General features: G+C 44.4%; 1 long non-coding RNA gene across 1 annotated transcript; it reads right to left on the bottom strand.

Moving 5' to 3' along the window:
• Positions 1-1614: 1614 nt before the first annotated feature.
• On the bottom strand, positions 1615-15014 carry LOC123454579. Its single transcript, XR_006633415.1, has 4 exons — positions 14844-15014; positions 13111-13214; positions 2263-2377; positions 1615-1720 (listed from the first exon to the last, which is right to left on the bottom strand). It is a non-coding gene; the product is annotated as an uncharacterized LOC123454579 (long non-coding RNA).
• Positions 15015-20819: the final 5805 nt, after the last annotated feature.

Genomic DNA, 20819 nt, shown 5'->3' with positions numbered 1-20819 from the left:
CCAGGCTCGTGTCTCCAGTATCCACATAAGCCATATGCATAAGTAGGTACATGTGTCTGAAATTCATTTGCAATGGCTGGATGCCCTGGCGAGCATATTCTCTCTATCTGCCTCTCCTCTCTCTGTCTCTCTCAAAATGGATAATAATTAAACAAAAAAAGTACCACATCATCCATCTGCATTGGACATATAGATTTGGCAACAGAATTTAAACTCTTATGTAAATGGTTCTTTCTGAGAGGAGAGGGGAATGTGTCAAGAAATTATTTGATTCTCCCTTTCTTTTCCACATAATCACTTTAAAGTTTGCCTCAAAGTCCGAAAATTGGTTGTGTTTGTAACTCAATAATTTCCTTCCTTCCTTCCATCCTTTCTTTGTTTATTTATTTTCTCGGATAGGGCTTCGAGATAGGATCTCACTATAGCCCAGACTGACCAGGAATTCACTATGGAGTCTCAGGGTAGCCTCAGACTCATGGTGATCCTCCTACTTTTACCTCCCAAGTGCTGTGATTAAAGGCGTGTGCCGGCATTCCCTGCAAATTGTTTTTCTGGAACTAAAACTTACTTTCTTCCAGATGAACAAAATATTTTTCTATGTTCATTTATTAAATAAATGAAACCTTTTTGTGCAATTGCTCAATTATCTAGTTTCAAATTTAGCATACAATTTCCTGCACATTTTCCATTCGGCCTGATTTAGCCTCAGCTGAGACAGCAAAGCCATTTTCACATAACTCATCAACACCAACAAGATTTAAACTTATCATGAAATAGTTTGGTTTTGTTTGGATTTTCAGGTCAAGGCTGATTTCAGGGAAAATTCAGTTTTCTGTCTTGATTTCACTAACTAAAAATAAACTTTGGAAAAATACAGCAAATTTTTATTTTGATTTTCAAACCTATTTGGAAAAAATATATATTTATTTACCTTCAATTTATCCATTGCTTTCCCAATTATTTTTCATATATACATAATATAAAACTGTACCCAGTACCCTGTAAAACTTCCTTGGTCTATTTTATTCCTTTGGTACTGTTTTTTTTTTTTTTTAGTGGGGGGAGGAGATGAGTTAGGGTCTCACCCTTGCCCAGGCTGACCTAGAATTCACGATGTAATTTTATAGTGGCCCTGAACTCATGGCAATCATCCTACCTCTGCCTCCAGAGTGCTGGGATTAAATACATGTGCCACCACACCTGGCTACATTTGAAACGTTTTTTATTATTTAATAGTGAAAGAGGGAGGGGAGAGAGAGAGAGAGAGAGAGAATGAATGGGCATGGCAGGGCCTCCAGCCACTGCAAACGAACTCCAGACACGTGTGCCCACTTGTGCATCTGGCTTACGTGGGTACTGCGGAATCAAACCTGGTTCCTTTGGCTTCACAGGCAAATGCAATTATTCCTAAGCCATCCCTCCAGCCCCCATGAAACTATTTAATCAAGGAGTGACTGAACTTCTCCATGTGGAAAATGGAGTGACACATGCTACTGCTGGATGAAATGTTCATCAAGTACTTTGTAAGTGAGGTTGGTCATGCTTACCTTTGCTTTGACTTCAGGGTCTGCATGGTATTCCAGCAAAGTGGTCACCATTGCAGGTTATCATTGTAGACGGCGTAGTGAAGAGCCGTGTTCTTCTTGGCATCGGCGGCATTGGGATTAGCATCATACTGAAGTAGGATCTTCACACACGCTTCATGCTGGTACTGGGAGGCCTGTGGGGATTGTACCAAAAGAATAAATTGCCAATTCAAGGAATTCCAGGTAAACTTTCTACAAGTTTCTCCCAATACTTATGCATAGTGCCATAAATTCATCTTATTCTATGATTTAAAAAAAAATGTTTATTTTTATTTACTTATTTGAGAGTGACAGACAGAGAGGGAGAATGGGCATACCAGGGATTCCAGCCACTGCAAACGAACTCCAGACTCGTGCGCCTCCTTGTGCATCTGGCTAACATGGGTCCTGGGGAATTGAGACTTCAACCTGGGTCCTTAGGCTTCACAGGCAAGCGTTTAACCACGATCCATCTCTCCAGCCCATATTCTATCATTTCTTAAAAAAAACATTTCAGGCACAGAGTCTACATCTTAGGATAAAATCAGATTTCCTAAGGAGTCCAGGCTTCTTGGAATCACAATAGTACTGTCTCAGGCTCCAGTATGCTAGGATTACAGGCCTGTACCACCACACCAGGTGCTCTAAACATCTAGGCCAAGTCCACTTCATGCTGAGAGTGTGGGCTAGTCTTTACCTTAATCAGAGGTGTGCATCTGTCACTATCACATGCATTGATCTCACACTTTCTCTTTAGAAGGAGCTGTGCCACTTCTGGGTGGCCGTAAGTACATGCATAGTGCAGCGCGGTCCTGTGGAAAGGAGACAGCTTTTAACAATATGACAGAGTATCACACCAAACAACCATCCAGGTAACTGTAAAGATTAAGGAACATAGAATTAATTTTACAGTGTAGAAATAGTATGGTATTTCTATGTGGGCTGACTTCTATATCGTTTCATTTGTTTAGTTCAGATGAGGCTGTAGCACATGCCAGCAAGCATCTGCCACTGAGCTGTGTCCCTGCCCTGGCCACCAAAGCTGAACTCCAGGAAAATGACATTGAGGTTTAGTTCAGACGACACTGGAATCCTACTTTCACCTTTGTTACTTAAGACCAGCTACTTCTTAGTTTAGCTGTGAACTCAACAGCTCAGTTCCCCCATCCATAAACTGGGGATTGAAAATTGTAGCTATGTTACAGAAAACCATGGCGACGCTTCAGTGGGAATATATGGGACAACTTGAGAACTGTTCTTAGCACATGGCAGCTCAATCTTCATTAGATATTATAGTCACTACTACTAACGAACATATATGTATATATAATTGTGTTTTTTTGAGGTAGAGTCTTACTCTAGCCCAGGCTGACCTGGAATTCACTATGGAGGCTCAGGGTAGCCTCGAACTCACTCAGATCCTCCTACCTCTGCCTCCCGAGTGCTGGGATTAAAGGCATGCACCACCACGCCCGGCACAGGCACATTTTAAATGAGTACAATAATAAAATTATTCACAATGTAGAGATATGATTTAAAGGTTTTGTATTGTAACAAGTCTAAGATGTTCTTTTCAATTTCAATCCGAGACAGCTATGGTGACATTAATTCTGCTATATTCTTCCGCTCCAATCTCCAAGTAGTTGGATTATGGGCCAGCACCCCCATGCTTCCTTTAAAATGCTCATGATAACACATGGGAACCCCTTGGGTATGGAGATGCCACTTAGAACTCATGATGTTTACAACTATATTTAGCATGAATTTAAACATTTTTCTTAATAACCAAAACAAAATGAAGGGTCAAAATACATTCAGCATTTCCCAGGAAGTTATTCAGTAGGCCTGTGGCAGTTCTAGTCAAGACAATGGCATTTCAATAAAATTTTATTTCTCAAAAGAATTATAGGTAAAGAGGGTTGACTAATAAAATAACTCTAAACACAGAATCCTCGCTTTGATCTACAAGAAACATTACGCCCAAGGCAAGACAGGCTGAAATGAGTAAGTACAGAAACCCCACTATGTACTTGATAGAGTCTCTCTCAAATTTGGTGTGATAACTGCTACAAACAGGGCGTGTGGGGGGGTGCGGAGGACTATACGCGAATTTGGAAACCAGCTAAGGGTTCGTGTTTGTTTCGGCTCTCTTATACAAAGCCTGGTGTCCAGACCCCTCCAGGGTGTGCAGGACCAGGTGCTGAGGAGCCTATGGTGGGAAGAAGACCCAGCATCCTCCGTGAAACCAGCTCTTGGGGACCCCCTTCTCTCACCTCCAGTGAGCCAAGCCCAGGAGGGAGGCACTTCTCTCCCTTTAGGCCCTGCCATCCACCGCCCCTTCCTGGGAGTCACACCTGCGGGCCCTCTTACCTCTTGTTCTTGTCCGATTGGCTAATGAGGCTGTTCTTCAGTGTGAGGAAACTATGTACCTTGTCTAAGTCTCCCTGGCTTGCAGCTTTGTGGAAGTTTTCAACAGGCTTGTACCCTGGCAGGTAACAAGGCTTGGCTAGGAGTGAAGTGCTCCCAGGACGCAAGAACTTCTTCATGGTACAGGCTGTGGCCTTAATGGCCCCTTCTTTCACACTAGCCTCTCCCCCATCCCCAACCCCTGAACTCCGTTCAGCTTGTATTCACCCACCCCTCCCCATCCTTCACTGTCTATAGCCGCCCACCCCTCGCAAGGAGAATCTCAGTGGTCCAAATCCCTAGCATCAGCGCATGTACCATGCTAGCCTACATGCCCCAGGGGAAAGGCACTGTGCCTCAGCATCTGCAGAACACTGACAGGTGGCAGCATTTTCATCTCGTTGCCCAGCAACATTGTCAATCAATTGTGACAGGGTGGCAAGGAGCCAGCATGCCTCAGGGACCAGTGGCCACTGAGCCACACCCTCCAGCCTCTCCTCCCCAGTGATGGTTGACGTCCCGCCAAATTTCAAACACAGACAAGGCTTGGACAAGGGTTCTGCACATACTGTTTGCTTAGGGCCTCTGGGAATGCAATCTTTGTGTGAAAATCATTTAAAGTCACGTAAAACTTGAGTGTCTTGGACATTTCCATGAAAACTCCTTAAAATATCAAACTTTGACCCCAGAAGGCCAGTTCCAGGCCAGCATGGTTACACGGTGAGATCCGGGTCTCAAAATGGACAAGCTACTCTTAGAATCTCGATACAGGTTCTTCATATCCCTTCCTCACCCCCACCTGTCACTCCATGGGAGAGACTTCAGGCCTGGCACCTGACCTGAGCAGTTGCTGTGACAAAAGGTTGTTTTACTGATTTCCTACATGATGGCAAATATGTATCATCTGGGCAAACTTTCAATGAAAAAAAAAAATTACTTCACCCAATAAATGAAAACACATCTCTACTTCCCTCATGACACCTCCCTTTAGCCCTCTGTTTCAGGGTCTTGTGGAATGTGGATTCCTCCAATTGAGGCTGATAGCTAAGTTCCCTTAACTTGGAGTTCATGACATCCAGTAACAATTTAAGGTACCTGTTACAATTTGGTTTAAGCCCTAGGTGGGTCTAAGTGATTGCCTAGAGCTATAAGGACCTTGTAACGTGATTACACAACTTAAGACTTAGATAACCCATTTTATCTTATCCTTTAGCCTTACATTCTAGCAAGGAATAACCTAACTTCAGTGGTCAGACAGACAGGTCTTTAAAGGACCCAAAGGAAGAGAGAGAAGAGGAGCATTTCTGGGCTTTGAGCATCAAAGGGATCTCAAGCACATGAACTGGGCCTGGCATCTACCCTGTGAGGCACCGATACTGAGTGAAGTGATGAAATGTCTCCCTTGATCCCAGTGCTTCCTCTGCAGACATTCCTAGCACAATCAGACACCTTAGGGGAGAAGCCATAATCAGACTTAATCAGGATACCTAAGGCCTCTGCCCAGTTTTCACAGAGCCAAAGGCCTCACACCCTCCTGTGGCCTCACAGCCTCCTTACAGCCTGCCTCACATCCACCCTACACTCCTGCAACCCCACCCGCCTGTGGCCTCGCCCTCTCCTGTGGCTTCCTCCTTCTGAAGGCTCACATGCTCACACCACGAGGCCTCACAGCCACCTGGAGCCTAATAGACTGCAGAGACCTCACACCCTGCTGATCCTCACATCCTTCTGCCCTCTCAGGCCGCCTGCAGCCTCACAGTCTCCTGCGTGGTCAAACCCTCCTGTGGCTCATGTCCTCCTGGAACCTCGCAAACTCCCGCAGCCTGACAGCCTCGTGGGTCTCGTGCCCTCCAGTGGTCCGACAGCCTCCTGTGGCCTCCCGCCTTGGTGGAGTCTCACGCCCTCCTGTGGCCTCGCTCACTACTCTGGCCTAAAACCCTTCTGCTGCCTCCCACCATCCTATTGCCTAGCAGGGTCCCAAAGCCTCCCAAGTTCCCGCAGCCCCATGCTCTCCTTGCCTCATCACCCTCTTGAGACCTCAGACTCTCCTGTGGCTTCCACCCTCCAAAAAGCTCACATCCTCTTGTCATGCGGCCTGACAAGGTCCTGGGGCCTCAGATCCTGCTGCAACCTCACGCTCCACAGTCCTCACAGCCTCCTGGGCCCTCACAGTCTCCTACAGCGTCACATCCTCCTGCATCCACACCTGCCTGCTGCCTCACAACTGCCAATGGTCTCACACCCTCCAGTGGCCTCACAGCCTCCTGCAGCCTCACATGCACCTAAGGCCTGAAACCCTCTTGTGGCCTCACACCTCCCTGTGGTCTAACACCCTAATCTGGCCTCACAGCCTCCAGTGGCCTCACACTATTCTGTGGCCCTCTACTGTGGTCTCATACCATACTGTGGTCTCACACCTATTGTGGTCTCACCGTGTCCGGTGGCCTCTTACCCTCCTGCAGCCTCACTTCCTCCTGCAGCCTGACACTTTCCTGCAGCCTCACCCCCTACTGTGGCCTCACTCTCTCCTATGGCCTCACATCCCAATGTGGCTTCACACCCTCTCCCACATACACTCTCCTCAAACTGCACACTCTGCTGTAGCCTCACACCCTCGTGCAACCTCACACCCTCCTGTGACCACACACCCTGCTGTGGCTTCACACCTTCCTGAGGCCTTACACGTGGAACTTATCCTATAGCTCAAGGATGGTCGGTCTTGAGCTCACTGCAATCCTACAATCCTCCCACCTCAGGGCTGGGAATACAGGCATGAACTACTACCTTCATGTTAAGGTCAAATTTTAATTCAGCTGCAGGGATGGCTTAGCGGTTAAGGCATTTGCCTGCAACGCCAAAGGACCCAGGTTCAAGGCCCAGAACCCACATAAGCCAGATGCACAACGTGACGCATGCATCTGGAGTTCCTTTGCAGTGGCTGGAGGCCCTGGTGTGCCATTCTCTCATCTCCCTCTCTGTTTGTCTCAAATAAAATAAATAAAAATATTGTTTAAAAAATTAATTCATATGTGAATTAAACATTTACCAGATACTTTTATTAGGTGGCAGGCACACTTGTACATATTTGGGATACATTAATGCTGACACAAAACATAGCTCTCATCTTAAAGGGTATAAAGGCTTATTTATTCTATTTTTTTTTGTTGTTGTTGTTGTTTTTTGGTTTTTCGAGGTACGGTCTCACTCTAGCCCAGGCTGACCTGGAATTCACTATGAAATCTCAGGGTGGCCTCGAACTCATGGCAATCCTCCTACCTCTGCCTCCCAAGTGCTGGGATTAAAGGCGTGCGCCACCACGCCCGGCTAAGGCTTATTTATTCTAAATGAAATATAGTGACCATGGACCAGTTACCAAAATGTATCATGACTTTTCTAGGCAGAGAAGAAAAGAAAGTCATAAATAAAGGCATTTATCAAATCCACTGGTGGAAAACTGCAAGTAGGCAGGTTACGTCAACACAGGGAAAATTCTGCTGTCAGTGTTTGATGTGACCTGCTGACCTTCTCAGCTAGTGGATGGTTGTGATCTTCCAACAGTTTTATCTCATAGTTTGAAAGGCTTTAACATCAGCCACAGAAGTGGGAAACGAAAAACTACTAAGACAACTAAGACCAGGCATAATGACACACACCTTTAATCCCAGCACTTGGGTGGCAGAGACAGCAGAATCTCCATGAGTTCGAGGCCACACTGAGACTACATAGTGAATTCCAGGACAGCATGTGCTACTGTGAGACCCTACCTCGACAAACAACCAAAAAAAAAAAAAAAAAAAAAACAGGAGAGAGAGAGAGAGAACTAAAGATAGGAAAACATAATTTGCCCCTGAATCTCCAGGGCTCCAACTCTCCACAGTCAGCTCTAACCAGTCAATCAGCTTTATAGAATTTTGAACGTAGGCGGTCTATCACCTGGGGGCTTCAATTCACATTATTATCCCAAACAAAGCAGCTTGCCTATCGCAGGTAAGATGCATGGTAGTAACAAGTGGAAGAAGTAAGTCAAGTCCATGGTGGGCTTGGTGCTGAGTGCTGTGGGGGAGGACATGTGTGAATGCAAGAGCCTGGAGGGTTAGTGGAATCACGGAGGTGGGTAAGACCTACTGGGCAGACGGTCTTCATGCAAGAAACTGAAAGACGTGGGGACGGGCTACATAGGTGTGGGGAGGATAACGACCAGGCTTAAACTGCAAGAAAAGAAAACATGTTTTTCCCATTATACTCTCCTATGTTCTCTAGAAAGCAACAGATTTACAAGAGCAAAATGGAAGTTTATCAGCCTGTGTACATGATATACGCATGAGAGAAACCAAGTATAGAATGACTCCTGACTAGACAGCTTAGAGGTTCCTCTTATACTATTGTCAATAGAATCCAACACAATAAGCAAAAGGCTTTCAAGGTGGGTATGGTGTCCCAGCCTTTGATCCCAGCCATTTGGAGGCAGAGGTAGGAGGATCACTGTGAGTTCAAGGCCACCCTGAGACTACATAGTGAATTCAAGGTCAGTCTGGGCTAAAGTGAATCTGCAGCTCAAACCCCCCCCCCAAAATAAATAAATAAAAATTTTTTTTTTTAATGCTTTAAATATCTAGAGGCAGTGTGGTCAGCAAATTTATGTCAAGGTGGGCTGGAGAGATGGCTTAGCGGTTAAGCGCTTGCCTGTGAAGCCAAAGGACCCTGGTTTGAGCTTGGATTTCCTAGGACCCACATTAGCCGGGTGCACAAGGGGGCACACGCGTCTGGAGTTCCTTTGCAGTGGCTGGAAGCCCTGGCGCGCCCATTCCCTCTCTATCTGTCTCTTTGTCTCCCTCTCTCTCTGTCACTTTCAAATAAATAAATAAATAATGAACAAAAATATATTAAAAAAAAAAAAGAAACTAAGCTGGGGAGGGGTTCTGGCTAGAATGCGCCTCAGCCCGCTCCCCTCCCACCAACATGCGTCCTCCAGCAAGGTTCCCTCCATGTTGCCATTAGCTGGAATCCAAGCATCCGAAACGCCTGCTTTTATGGAGGACGTCTGATTTAAACCATCATATTACATTTCAGTGTTTTTGAGGTAGACATATACCTGGAATCTTGGAGGATATATATAAAGTTTTTTCATTCAATCAATGGGACCAGGGGGCAAAAACTGACTGAAACAATTGAATATTAGAACGAGACAAGTGGGAACAGTAGAGGTGAGATTCCAACATATTTTGGCTGTTCTGCCCAGAAAACAAAACAAACAAACAAACAAACAAAAGACTGTATCTTGCCAAAGAAAATAGAATGGACAGTTGAAAGACTACTGATATAGAACAAATGAGAAATGATGCTACCTAGACTTTAGGGTTTACAAGGTAGGATTTTGGGTATGTTTTGAAGGTACAGACCATATAATTTATATAATTGCATTTTGAAAATAAAAATATATATATTCTGTATCTCCTCAGCAGAAGAGATGGCTGACTTAGTGGTTAAAGCACTTGCAGGCAAAGCCAAAGGACCCAGGTTTTATTCCCCAAGACCCACATAAGCAACATGCTCAAGGCAGTGAATGGGTCTGGATTTCATTTGCAGTGGTTACAGGCCCTGGCACACCCACACCCTTTCTCTCTCTCACTCTATCTCTTTCTCTGCCTTATTCCCTCTCTCTATCTATCCAAAATAACTAAATAAAATTTTAAAAGCTTTTGAAATATATTCTGGGGCTGCAGAGATGGCTTACTGGTAAAGCGCTTGCCTGTGAAGCCTAAGGACCCAGGTTCGATTCTCCAGGTGCCACATAAGCGAGATGCACATGGTGGCGCATGTGTCTGGTGTTCCTTTGCCATGGCTACAGGCCCTGGCGTGCTCATTCTTCCTCTCTCTCTCTCTCCCTCCCTCCCTTTATGTCTAATAAATGAATAAAAATAAATAAAATCTTTAAAATATATTCCATTTCTTCACATAATATAGGGGTCATATTTCAACCACATACTGAAGAGATTCTATGAATGCTTTGTAACAGTTCTAGAAGTAATTTATTATTCTTCATTAACATTCCACTCTGTTTTGAAATTTTCTCTGTTTTATACTCATGTTCAAACAAAAATTAGTTTTGAGGAAGGTGATAGAAAACTGGGGATAGAAAATTAACGATTAATAGGTAATGCATGGATTAGCTTTTACATTAAGCATGGCTCACTTATGTTGTACAAATTCTAAGTCAGTCTGTGAACCATAAACATATTTAATAATTATATAAATACTATATATCATCCACAAATTGAATTTAAGGCTTATTTTCAACCTCAGTACTATAGCTACAATTGTATAAAAATGATACATAAACACACATATATATGTCATAATAGTCTATCTTTTAAAATGGGAATTCCTAAACTACTAATAATAACTATGTGCTTTCCCTTTTAGTATCAAAACAATTGGAATGGGGAGGCTAACATTGAGAAACGTTCTCTGATCCAGTTTACCATTTCCCCCTTTGCCTTAAGTGTCAATTCTCATCAGAAATTGTATAACAGGGTTGGAGAAATGGCTTAACAGTTAAGACAAGCCTAATGACCCCATTCATTTGCCCAGGACCCATATGAGCCAGATGCACAGGAGGCACATGTGTCTGGAGTTCCTTTGCAGTGGCTGGAGGCCCTGGTGTGCCCATTCTCTCTCCCTCTCTCTTTCTCTGTCTCTCTCTCTCTGTCTGACCCTTCCTCTCAGGTAGCCTTGGTGGAATGGGCGGGTGCACCCATCCCACGCTGCTCCGGGTGATCCCAAGCATGGGCCCTTACACTGACATGGAACTGTTTTAGTTAGCATCATAAATGACCAATAAAATCTACTACAAATAACAATCAGTATTAAAATGAGACATGAGCCCTGGTATAGGCTACTTCTTACTGAACCTGAAGAATTGATTTATGTCTATATCTGTTCTTCAGTTCAGTGTCTTGCACTGTATCTCTGTGTGCATCAGTTAATCTTCTGATGATTGACTCAGTATTTCTTTTTTTTTTTTCCATTTTTTTTCTTTTATTTTTTTCAAGGTAGGGTCTCACTCTAGCTCAGGTTGACCTGGAATTCACTGTGTAGTCTCAGGGTGGCCTTGAACTCACAGAGATTCTCCTACCTTTGCCTCCTGAGTGCTGGGATTAAAGGTGTGCTCCACAACACCCAGCTTCAAGTTCATCTTTTAAAGAAGTTTATGTATGTTCACGTGTGTGCGGCTGTATGTATGTGAGAATGCATGTGGAGCCCAGAGGACAAGCTTCGGTGTCATCCTCAGGAATGGTGTCCATCTTTTTTTTTTTTAATTAGATTTTTTTTTTTATGAGAGAGGGAATTGGCACACCAGCGTCTCCATCCATTGCAATCAAACTCCAGATGCATGTGCCACCTTGTACACATGTGCGACCTTGCGCTTGCCTCACCTCTGCGCGTCTGTCTTACATGGGATCTGTAGAGTTTAACATGGGTCCTTAGTCTTTGCAGGCAAGCACTTTAACCACTAAGCCATCTCTCCAGTCCCTGTCTCTCTCTCTTTTTTTTAATTTTTATTAGCATTTTCCATGATTATAAAAAAAATCCCATGGTAATTCCCCCCCCCCACTTTCCCCTTTGAAATTCCATTCTCCATCATATTTCCTCCACATCACAACCATTGTACTTACATATATACAATATCAACTTATTAAGTACCCTCCTCCCTTCCTTTCTCTTCCCTTTATGTCTCCTTTTTAACTTACTGGCCTCTGCTACTAAGTATTTTCATTCTCATGCAAAAGCCCAGTCATCTGTAGCTAGGATCCACAGATGAGACTCAGTATTTCTGACATGAGCATTTGTTACCAGTCGAAAAAACAGGAGGAGTTTTTTTTTTTTTTTTTTTTAAGCAAAGGATAAATGAGGGCTGGAGAGGTGGCAGAACACTTAAGAACACTTTTTGTGTAAGCACGAGGAACAGAGCAGGCCTGAGAACCTACTCAAGTTTGCTCCTCTGGGCTCACATAAACAGCCGGCCATGGCCAAGCCCCTCTGTCACCCCAGTTATGTGGGGAGCCGACACTTGGTGTCACAGGGGTTCATGTAAAGATGGCAAGCTTAGTGATCAGTGAGAGACTGTGGTTCAAATAAGAATTTGTGACCTTTTCTCTCTCTCTAGCTCACTCTCCCTCTGTCTCCCTCTTTCTCACTGTCAAATAAATAAATAAAAATATTTTTTTTACGAAAACAGGCTCGGGCTGGAGAGATTACTTAGTAGTTAAGCGCTTGCCTGTGAAGCCTAAAGACCCTGGTTTGAGGCTCCATTCTTCAGGACCCATGTTAGTCAGATTCACAGGGGGCTCATTCATCTGGAAGTCATCTGGAGTGGCTGGATGCCCTTGTACATCCATTTCCTCTCTCTTTCTCTGTCTCTGTAACTGCCTCTTTCTCTGTCTGTCACTCTCAAATAAATATTTTTTTGGATTATTATTATTTATTTATTTGAGAGCAACAGATGGAAAAAGATGCAGAAGGAGACAGAGAGAGAGAGAGAGAGAGAGAGAGAGAGAGAGAGAGAGAGAGAGAATGGGTGTGCAAGGGCTTCCAGACACTGCAAACGAATTCCAGATGCGTGGGCCCCTTGTGCATGTGGCTAACATGGGTCCTGGAGAATAGAGCCCCAATTGGGGTCCTCAGGCTTCACAGGTAAGCACTTAACTGCTAATCCATCCCTCCAGCCCACTCTCAAATAAATAAATAAAAATATAAAAAAGTTTTAAAAAGACTGGAGGGATGGCTTAGTGGTTAAGGCTTTTGCCTGCAAAACCAAAGGATCCAGGTTCGATTCCCCAGGACCTGTGTTAGCCAGATGCACAAGGTCGTGCATACATCTAGAGTTCATTTGCAGGGGCTGGAGAACCTGGCCCTCCCATTCATTCTCTCTCTCTGTCGCTCTCTTTCTCTCTCTCTCTCTCTTTCTCTCTGTCAAATAAATAAAAAATAAATAGATAAAAAGAATGGATGGAAGAGTAGCGGCCAATGCATGGAGCACTCTGTGGGCACATAAACATGCATGCACCAATTTCCACAAAGACAGACAGACAGACAGCCCTCCACACATCCACGCACACACAGACAGCATGAAGCCTACCTGTTCCACTAGTCGCTGGCATTCACGTTCGCCTTTGTGAGCAGGATCGCCGCTACCTGCACATTGTCCTTCACCACAGCAGCTATGAGTGGCGTGAAGCCGTCCTGGGAAAACACAAAAGTAACTACCAGCTCACAGAACCGCATGTGTCTCAAGCCTGTGGAAAATGTTAGAAAAGCCCCTATGCGAGTGAATATGGAAAGAGGAGAAGGAACAGTAATCTCCACTCCTCTCTCACCCACTGCAAAGGAACTCCAAATACGTGCGCCCCATTGTGCATCTGGCTAACATGGGTCCTGGGGAGCCAAGCCTTCAACCGGAATCCTTTGGCTTCACAGGAAAGCGCTTAACCACTAAGCCATCACTCCAACCCATGTAAATGGTTCTTTCTGACAGGAGAGGGCCATGTGTCAAGAAATTATTTGATTCTCCCTCTGTTTTCCAATAATCACTTCAAAGTTTGCCTCAAATTCCTAAATATGGTTGTGTTTATAACTCAATAATTTCCTTACTTCCTTCCTTCTTTCTTCCTTCTTCTTTCTCTCCCTCCCCCTTCCCTTCTTTCCTTTCTTTGTTTATTAATTTTCTGGGGTGGGGGTTCGAGGTATGGTCTCACTCTAGCACAACTGACCCAGAATTCACTATGGCATCTCAGGGTGGCCTCAAACTCATGGTGATCGTCCTACTTCTGCTTCCCGAGTGCTGGGTCTAAAGGCGTGTGCCACCATGCGCTGCCAATTGTTTTTCTTAACCTAAGACTTACTATATTCCCATTTAAACAAACTATTTTTCTATGATCATTTATGAAAAAAATGAAACCTTTTTGTGCTATTGTTCAATTATCTAGTTTCCAATTTAGCATACAATTTCCTGCACATTTTCCATTCTGCCTGATTTAGCCTCAGCTGAGAGAGCTAAAGCATTTTCACATCACTCATCAGCACCAACAAGACATAAACTTATCATGAAATAGTTTGGTTTTGTTTGGATTTTCAGCTCCAGGCTGATTTCAGGGAAAATTCTGTTTTCTGTCTTGATTTAACTAACTGAAAATAAACTTTGGAAAAATACAGCAAATTTTTAGTTTTATTTTGAAACATATTTGGAAAAAATATATTTATATATTTACCTTTAACTTATCCATTGTTTTCTCTAATATTTTGCATATATGCACACAATATATTTGTACCCAGCTCCCTGTAAAAATTCCTTTGTCTATTTTACTCCTTTGATACGTTTTTTGGGGGGTGGGGGAAGTTGAGTTAGGGACCCTCAATCGCCAAGGCTGACCTGGAATTTACTATGTAAACTTAATAGTGGCCCTGAACTCATGGCAATCCTCCTACCTCTGCCTCCAGAGTGCTGGGATTAAATACATGTGCCACCACACCTGGCTACATTTGAAACTTTTTTTTTTTTATTTAACAGAGAAAGAGGGAGGGGGGAGAGAGGGAGAATGAATGGGCATGCCATGGCCTCCAGCCACTGCAAATGAACTCCAGACAGGTGCGCTCACTTGTGCATCTGGATAACGTCGGTCCTGTGGTATCAAACCTGGTTCATTTAGCTTCGGAGGCAAAGACCTTCACTGCTGACCCATCCCTCAAGCCCCCATTTGAAACTTTATAATCAAGGAATGACTGAACTTCTCCATGTGGCAAATGGAGTGACACATGCTACTGCTGGAAGAAATGTTCATCAAGTACTTTGTAAGTGAGGTTGGTCATGCTTACCTTCGCTTTGACTTCAGGGTCTGCATGGTATTCCAGCAAAGTGGTCACCATTGCAGGTCATCATTGTAGATGGCGTAGTGAAGGGCCGTGTTCTTCTTGGCATCGGCGGCCTTGGAATTAGCACCACACTGCAGTAGGATCTTCACACAGGCTTCATGCTGGTGCTGTGAGGCCTGTGGGGACTGTACCATCAGAATACACTGTCAATTCAATGAATTCCAGAAAAGCTGTCTATAAGTTTCTCCCAATGGTTATGCATAATTGACATATATTCATCTTATTCTGGGATTTTCAAAAAATTTTTATTACCATTTTCCATAATTATAAAAAATAACTCCATGTTAATTCTGGGATAATAAAAAAATTGTGTTATTTATTTATTTATTTATTTAAGAGTGACAATAGATATGTGTAAGTGCCATAAATTCATCTTATTATATGATTTAAAAATAGTTTTATTCATTTACTTATTCATTTATTTATTTCAGAGTGACACAGAGAGAGAGAGAGAATGGCCATGACAGGGTTTCAGCCACTGCAAAGGAACTTCAGATGCGTGAGGCCCCTTGTACATCTGGATAAAATGGGTCCTGGGGAATCGAGCCTCAAACCGGGGTCCTTAGGCTTCACAGGCAACTGCTTAACCATTAAGCCATCTCTCTAGTCCATACTGTATCATTTTTTAAAACGACATTTCAGGCACAGAGTCTACATCTTAGGAGGAAATCAGATTTCCTAAGGAGTCCAGGCTTTTGGAATCACAATCGTACTGTGTGAGGTTCCAGTATGCTAGGATTATAAGCCTGAACCACCACACCAGGTGCTCTAAACGTCTAGGCCAAGTCCACTTCACGCTGAGAGTGTGGGCTAGTCTTTACCTTAATCAGAGGTGTGCATCTGTCACTATCACATGCATTGATCTCACACTTCCTCTTTAGAAGGAGATGCCACTTCTGGGTGTCCCTAATTAACTGCATAGTGCAGTGTGGTTCTGTGGAAAGGAGACAGCTTTGAAAAATAAGATAGAGTATCACACCAAAACAACCATCCCGGTAACTGTAAAGATTGAGGAACATAGAATTAATATTACACTGTAGAAATAGTATGATATTTATATGTGGACTGACATATATATAGGCTCATTTGATTAGTTCAGATGAGGCTGCAGCACGTGCCAGCAAGCATCTGCCACTGAGCTGTGTCCCTGTTCTTCATTGTGAGCAAACTATGTACCTGGTCTAAGTCCCCCTGGCTTGCTGCTTTGTGGAAGTTTTCAACAGGCTTGTTCCCTGGCAGGTAACAAGGCTTGTCTAGGTTTAAAGTGCTCCAAGGTTACAAGAACTTCTCCATGGTACAGGCTGTGGCCTTAGTGGCCCCTTCTTTCCCAGGAGCCTACTTTAGAATGGCACATGTTAGGATCACGTATTGTGTTCTCTCTTGCGTCAGAACACTCGACAAAAAGCAGCTGTTGGTAGAAAAACATGTATTTAGGCTTACAGTCTCTATAGGAAGCTTCATAATGGCAGGGAAAGCAGAGGATGGGCGTCATTTTTGCCACAGCAAGTGGAAAACCACAACAAGAAACTAAGCTGGGGAGGGGTACTGGCTAGAATGCTCCTCAGCCCGCTCCCCTCCCACCAACATGCGGCCTCCAGCAAGGTTCCTTCCATGTTGCCATTAGCTGGAAACCAAGCATGGACAATGAGTGCTTTTATGGAGGACGTCTGACTTAAACCATCAGATTACACTTCAATGTTTTTGAGGTAGACATATACCTGGAATCATGGAGGACAGATATAAAGCTTTATCATTCAAACAATGGGAACAGGAGGCAAGAACTGAGTGTTACAATTGTATATTAGAACGAGACAAGTTGGAACAGTAGAAGTGAGATTCCAACATATTTTGGCTGTTCTGCCCAGAAACAAAAACAAACAAACAACAAACTGTATCTGGCCAAAGAAAATAGAATGGACAGTTGAAAGACTACTGTAATAGAACAGATGAGAAAGGATGGTACCTAGACTTCAGGTTTTACAGGGTAGGATTTTGGATATGTATAGAAGGTAGAGACTATATAATTCATATAATTGCATTTTGTAATATAAAAGTATATATATTCTGGATCTCCTCAGCAGAAGAGATGGCTGGCTTAGTGGCTGGGGCACTTGCAGGCTCAGCCAAAAGACCCATGTTTTATTCCCCAGGACCCACATAAGCCCACATGCTTTGGATTTCATTTGCAGTGCCTACAGGCCCTGGCACACCCACACCCATTCCCTCCCTCCCTCCCTCTCTCTCTCTGTCTTTCTCTGCCTCTTTCTCCCTCATAAATAAATAAAATTTAAAAAGCTTTTAAAATATATTCTGGGGTTGCAGAGATGGCTTAGTGGTAAAGCACTTGCCTGTGAAGCCTAAGGACACAGGTTCGATTCTCCAGATCCCATATAAGCAAGATGCACATTGTGGCGCATGTGTCTGCTGTTCCTTTGCCGTGGTTAGAGGCCCTGGCATGCTCATTCTTCCCCTCTCTCTCTCACACTCCCTCCCTTTATCTCTAATAAATGAATAAAAATAAATAAAATCTTTGAAATATATTCTGTTCCTTCACATAACCTAGGGGTTATATTTCAACCACATACTGAAGACATTCTATGAATGCTTTGCAATAGCTCTAGAAGAAATTTTTATCCTTCATTAACATTGCACTCTGTTTTGAAATTTTCTCTTTCTTATACTCATGTTCAAACAAAAATCAGTTTTTAGTAAGGTGATAGAAAATTGGGGATAGAAAATTAAAAATTAATAGGCAATGCATGGATGAGCTTTTACAATAAGCATGGCTCACCTATTTTGTACAAATTCTAAGTCAGTCTGTGAATCATAAAACTATTTAATAATTCTACAAATACTATCAATCAACCACAAATTTAATTTAAGATTTATTTTCAACCTCAGTGCTATAGCTACTATTGTATATACAATGATACATAAACACACACATATATATGACACAATACTATATCTTTAAAACGGGCAATACTAAACTACTAATAATAAGTATGTGATTTCCATTTTAGTATGAAAATATTGGAAGGGTTAGGCTAACAGTGAGAACTGTTTTCTGATCTAGTTTACGATTTCCCACTTTGCCTGAATTGTCAATTTTCATCAGAAATTGTGTAACAGGGTTGGGGATATGGCTGAACAGGTAAGACAAGCCTCATGACCCCAGTTCAATTGCCAAGATGCACAGCAGGCACATGTGTCTGGAGTTCCCTTGTAGGGGCTGGAGGCCCTGGTTTGCCCATTCAATTTCATTTTCTCTCTCTCTGTCTCTCTCTCTCTCTGACTCTTCCTCTCAGGTACCTCGGGGCCGGACCCAGGTGCCAGGGATGGACCATGGAGGTCAGGGGTGGGCCTGCAGTGGTCACCGATATCTGACTTTCCTCTCATGGACATCTAGCTCCTCCCGTGGAAGATGGGCCGCCCAGACCCGGCCCCACGCGAGGCCGAGGCCCAAGTGCTGTCCACCCTGAGGCCGAGGCCGAGGCCGCCTCGCTGGAGAAGCCTGTGAGCTCTGCGCCCGTCTCCGCGTCCCCACGCTTTCCCGGCCCAGCTGTCCACTGACCTCCGCCTCCATCCGCCGTCGCGCCCGTGACCGGCCCATGTCCGCGGAGCCACTGCGCATGTCCGCCGCCCTGACGCCGCTGCCCCGCTGGACAACCCCGCGGACCTCGGAGGTGGCGGCGCCCAGCGAGAGCGCGGTGCGCGGACCTTCCACAGCCCGGGACGCCGCCCAGCGCTGCGCGGAGGCCTCGCGGGTCCCGGGGACGGGGTGGGGCAGGACCCGCGGGGCTCACCTCGGACCTGCCTCCCCTGCAGCCTCCGTGGTCACTGGAGTCGGGGAGACGCTGAACAGAAGGACCCGGTGGACCCGGTGAGAGGAGAAAAAGCGAGGGAGCGCGATGTCCTGTGCTGCAGAGGGAGAGCTGATGAGCCCCGCCTCCCCGTCCGCCCCGCCCACAGCGCCTCGCTCCCCCAGAGCGCACCCCGCCCTCCTCCACGTCTGCCCCAGACTCCCCCCTCCTGCTTGGTATTGTGTCATTTATGTGAGGGAGAGGGAATGGGGAGCATCAGGGCCTCTTGCAGCTACAACCTCCAGACACACGTGCCACTTTGTGCATCTGGCTTTATGTTGGTTCTGGGGAATCAAACCAAGGCTGGCAGGCGCTTAACTGCTGAAATACCTTCCTCCTTTATTTAGTTTATTAGTTTATTTACTGGGGATAGAATCAAGCGTGGTAGTGCAAACCTTTAATCCCAGCAATCAGGAGGATACCAGTGAGGTTGAGAGGAGCCTGAGATTACATGTGAATTCCAGGTCAGCCTGGGTTAGAATGAGAGCCTACTTTGAAAATCCAAAAAATAAAAAAAGTACAAAACAAATATAAGAGAAAGCATGAGAATGGGCATGTCAGGGCCCACAGCCACTGCAAACAAACTGCATATGCATATGCCACTCTGTGCATCTGGTTTACCGGGTTACCAGGGAACTAAACCTGGGTCCTTAACATTGCACCCCAGACTGGCCAGAGCTTCCGCCTTCATCCGGTGAAAAACCTGACTCCCCTCCCAGTTTCTGTCAATAAACAGTCTCTCTGTAGAGATCCAGTCTGACGTTTTCTTTTCCTTTTCTTATCCTTTCCTAAAAGTATCTTTCTGACGCTTCACTTGACACTCTGAAGTGTTTTTGTATAAAAATAAAATGTTTTGAGCCTATGCTACTAATCTTCTATGAAATTTTGGGGAAAAAAATCTACACTTAACTAATGATCCGAATGAACAATGAAATTCAAAAATACCAACAAAAACCCAGTACGTAAAAGACAGATGGCTCCTTAGTTAAGGTGCTTGGCTGTGAAGCCTAAGGACCCAGGTCAATGCCCCAGTACCCAAAAAAAATCTGTGTGCAGAAGGTGGGACATGCGTCTGGAGTTTGATTGCAGCAGCTAGAGGACCTGACACACACATTGTCTCTGTATCTCCCTCTTTCTCTATCTCTCTGGCTCTTCTCCTTACAAAGAAATAATTCAAAAAAAGATCCTCATAATTTCCAAGAACTGAGACATACTTGCTTTCCTTACATGGAATTTGTGCATGATAAATTTGATAAGATTTGCACCCCCAGTAATGGCCTCATGGGTTGGAGGATGGTGATGGCTTAGTGGTTACGTACTTGCCTTTGAAGCCTTAGGATCCCAGTTTGAGGCTCGATCCCCAGGGCCCACATAAGCCAGATGTACAAGGTGGTGCATGCATCTGGAGTTCATCTGCAGTGGCTGGAGGCCCTGGTGCACCCATTCTCTCCCTCTCTCTCTCTCTCTCTCTCTCTCGCTGCCTCTTTCTCTCTCTCTCTGTTGATCTCAAATTAATAAAAAAATAATCAAAAATTTAAAAACATCAGTCTGCTTCTTATTACTCGTTTTGTTATTATTATTTTTTTACGTTTCATTTTTAATTATCTCAGGGACAACGAGGCAGAAAACAGGAAAAGAGATAGAGAGAATGGGCACACCAGGGGCTCCAGCCACTGCGAACAAACTCCAGATGCATGTGCCACCTTGGGCATCTGGCTTTACGTGGGTGCTTGGAACTTGAACTTCAGTCCTTTGGCTTCCCTGCAAGTGCTCTGATAGCTAAGCCATTTCGCCAGCCCTGCAGTGAGTTTAATGTCAGTGTGGCAACTTAGCAAGATCTGTCTTACTTTAAACAAACAAAATGAGAAAAAAAAAAAAGTAGGATGGGGTCTGGAGAGATGCCTAAGCAGTTAAGGTGCTTGCCCATGACACCCAAAGATCCTGGTTTGATTCTCCAGAACCCTCATAAGCCAGATGCCCAAGGTGGTGCCTGTGTCTGGAGTTGTTTGCAGTGGCTAGAGGTTTGGTGTGCCATGGTATCCCTACCTACCTCTCT

This window comes from Jaculus jaculus, chromosome 14 (assembly GCF_020740685.1).
Source record: "Jaculus jaculus isolate mJacJac1 chromosome 14, mJacJac1.mat.Y.cur, whole genome shotgun sequence".
Taxonomy (NCBI): Eukaryota; Metazoa; Chordata; class Mammalia; order Rodentia; family Dipodidae; genus Jaculus; species Jaculus jaculus.
The sequence above is the reverse complement of the archived record's forward strand: the minus strand, read 5'-3'. Positions and strand labels throughout refer to the sequence as shown.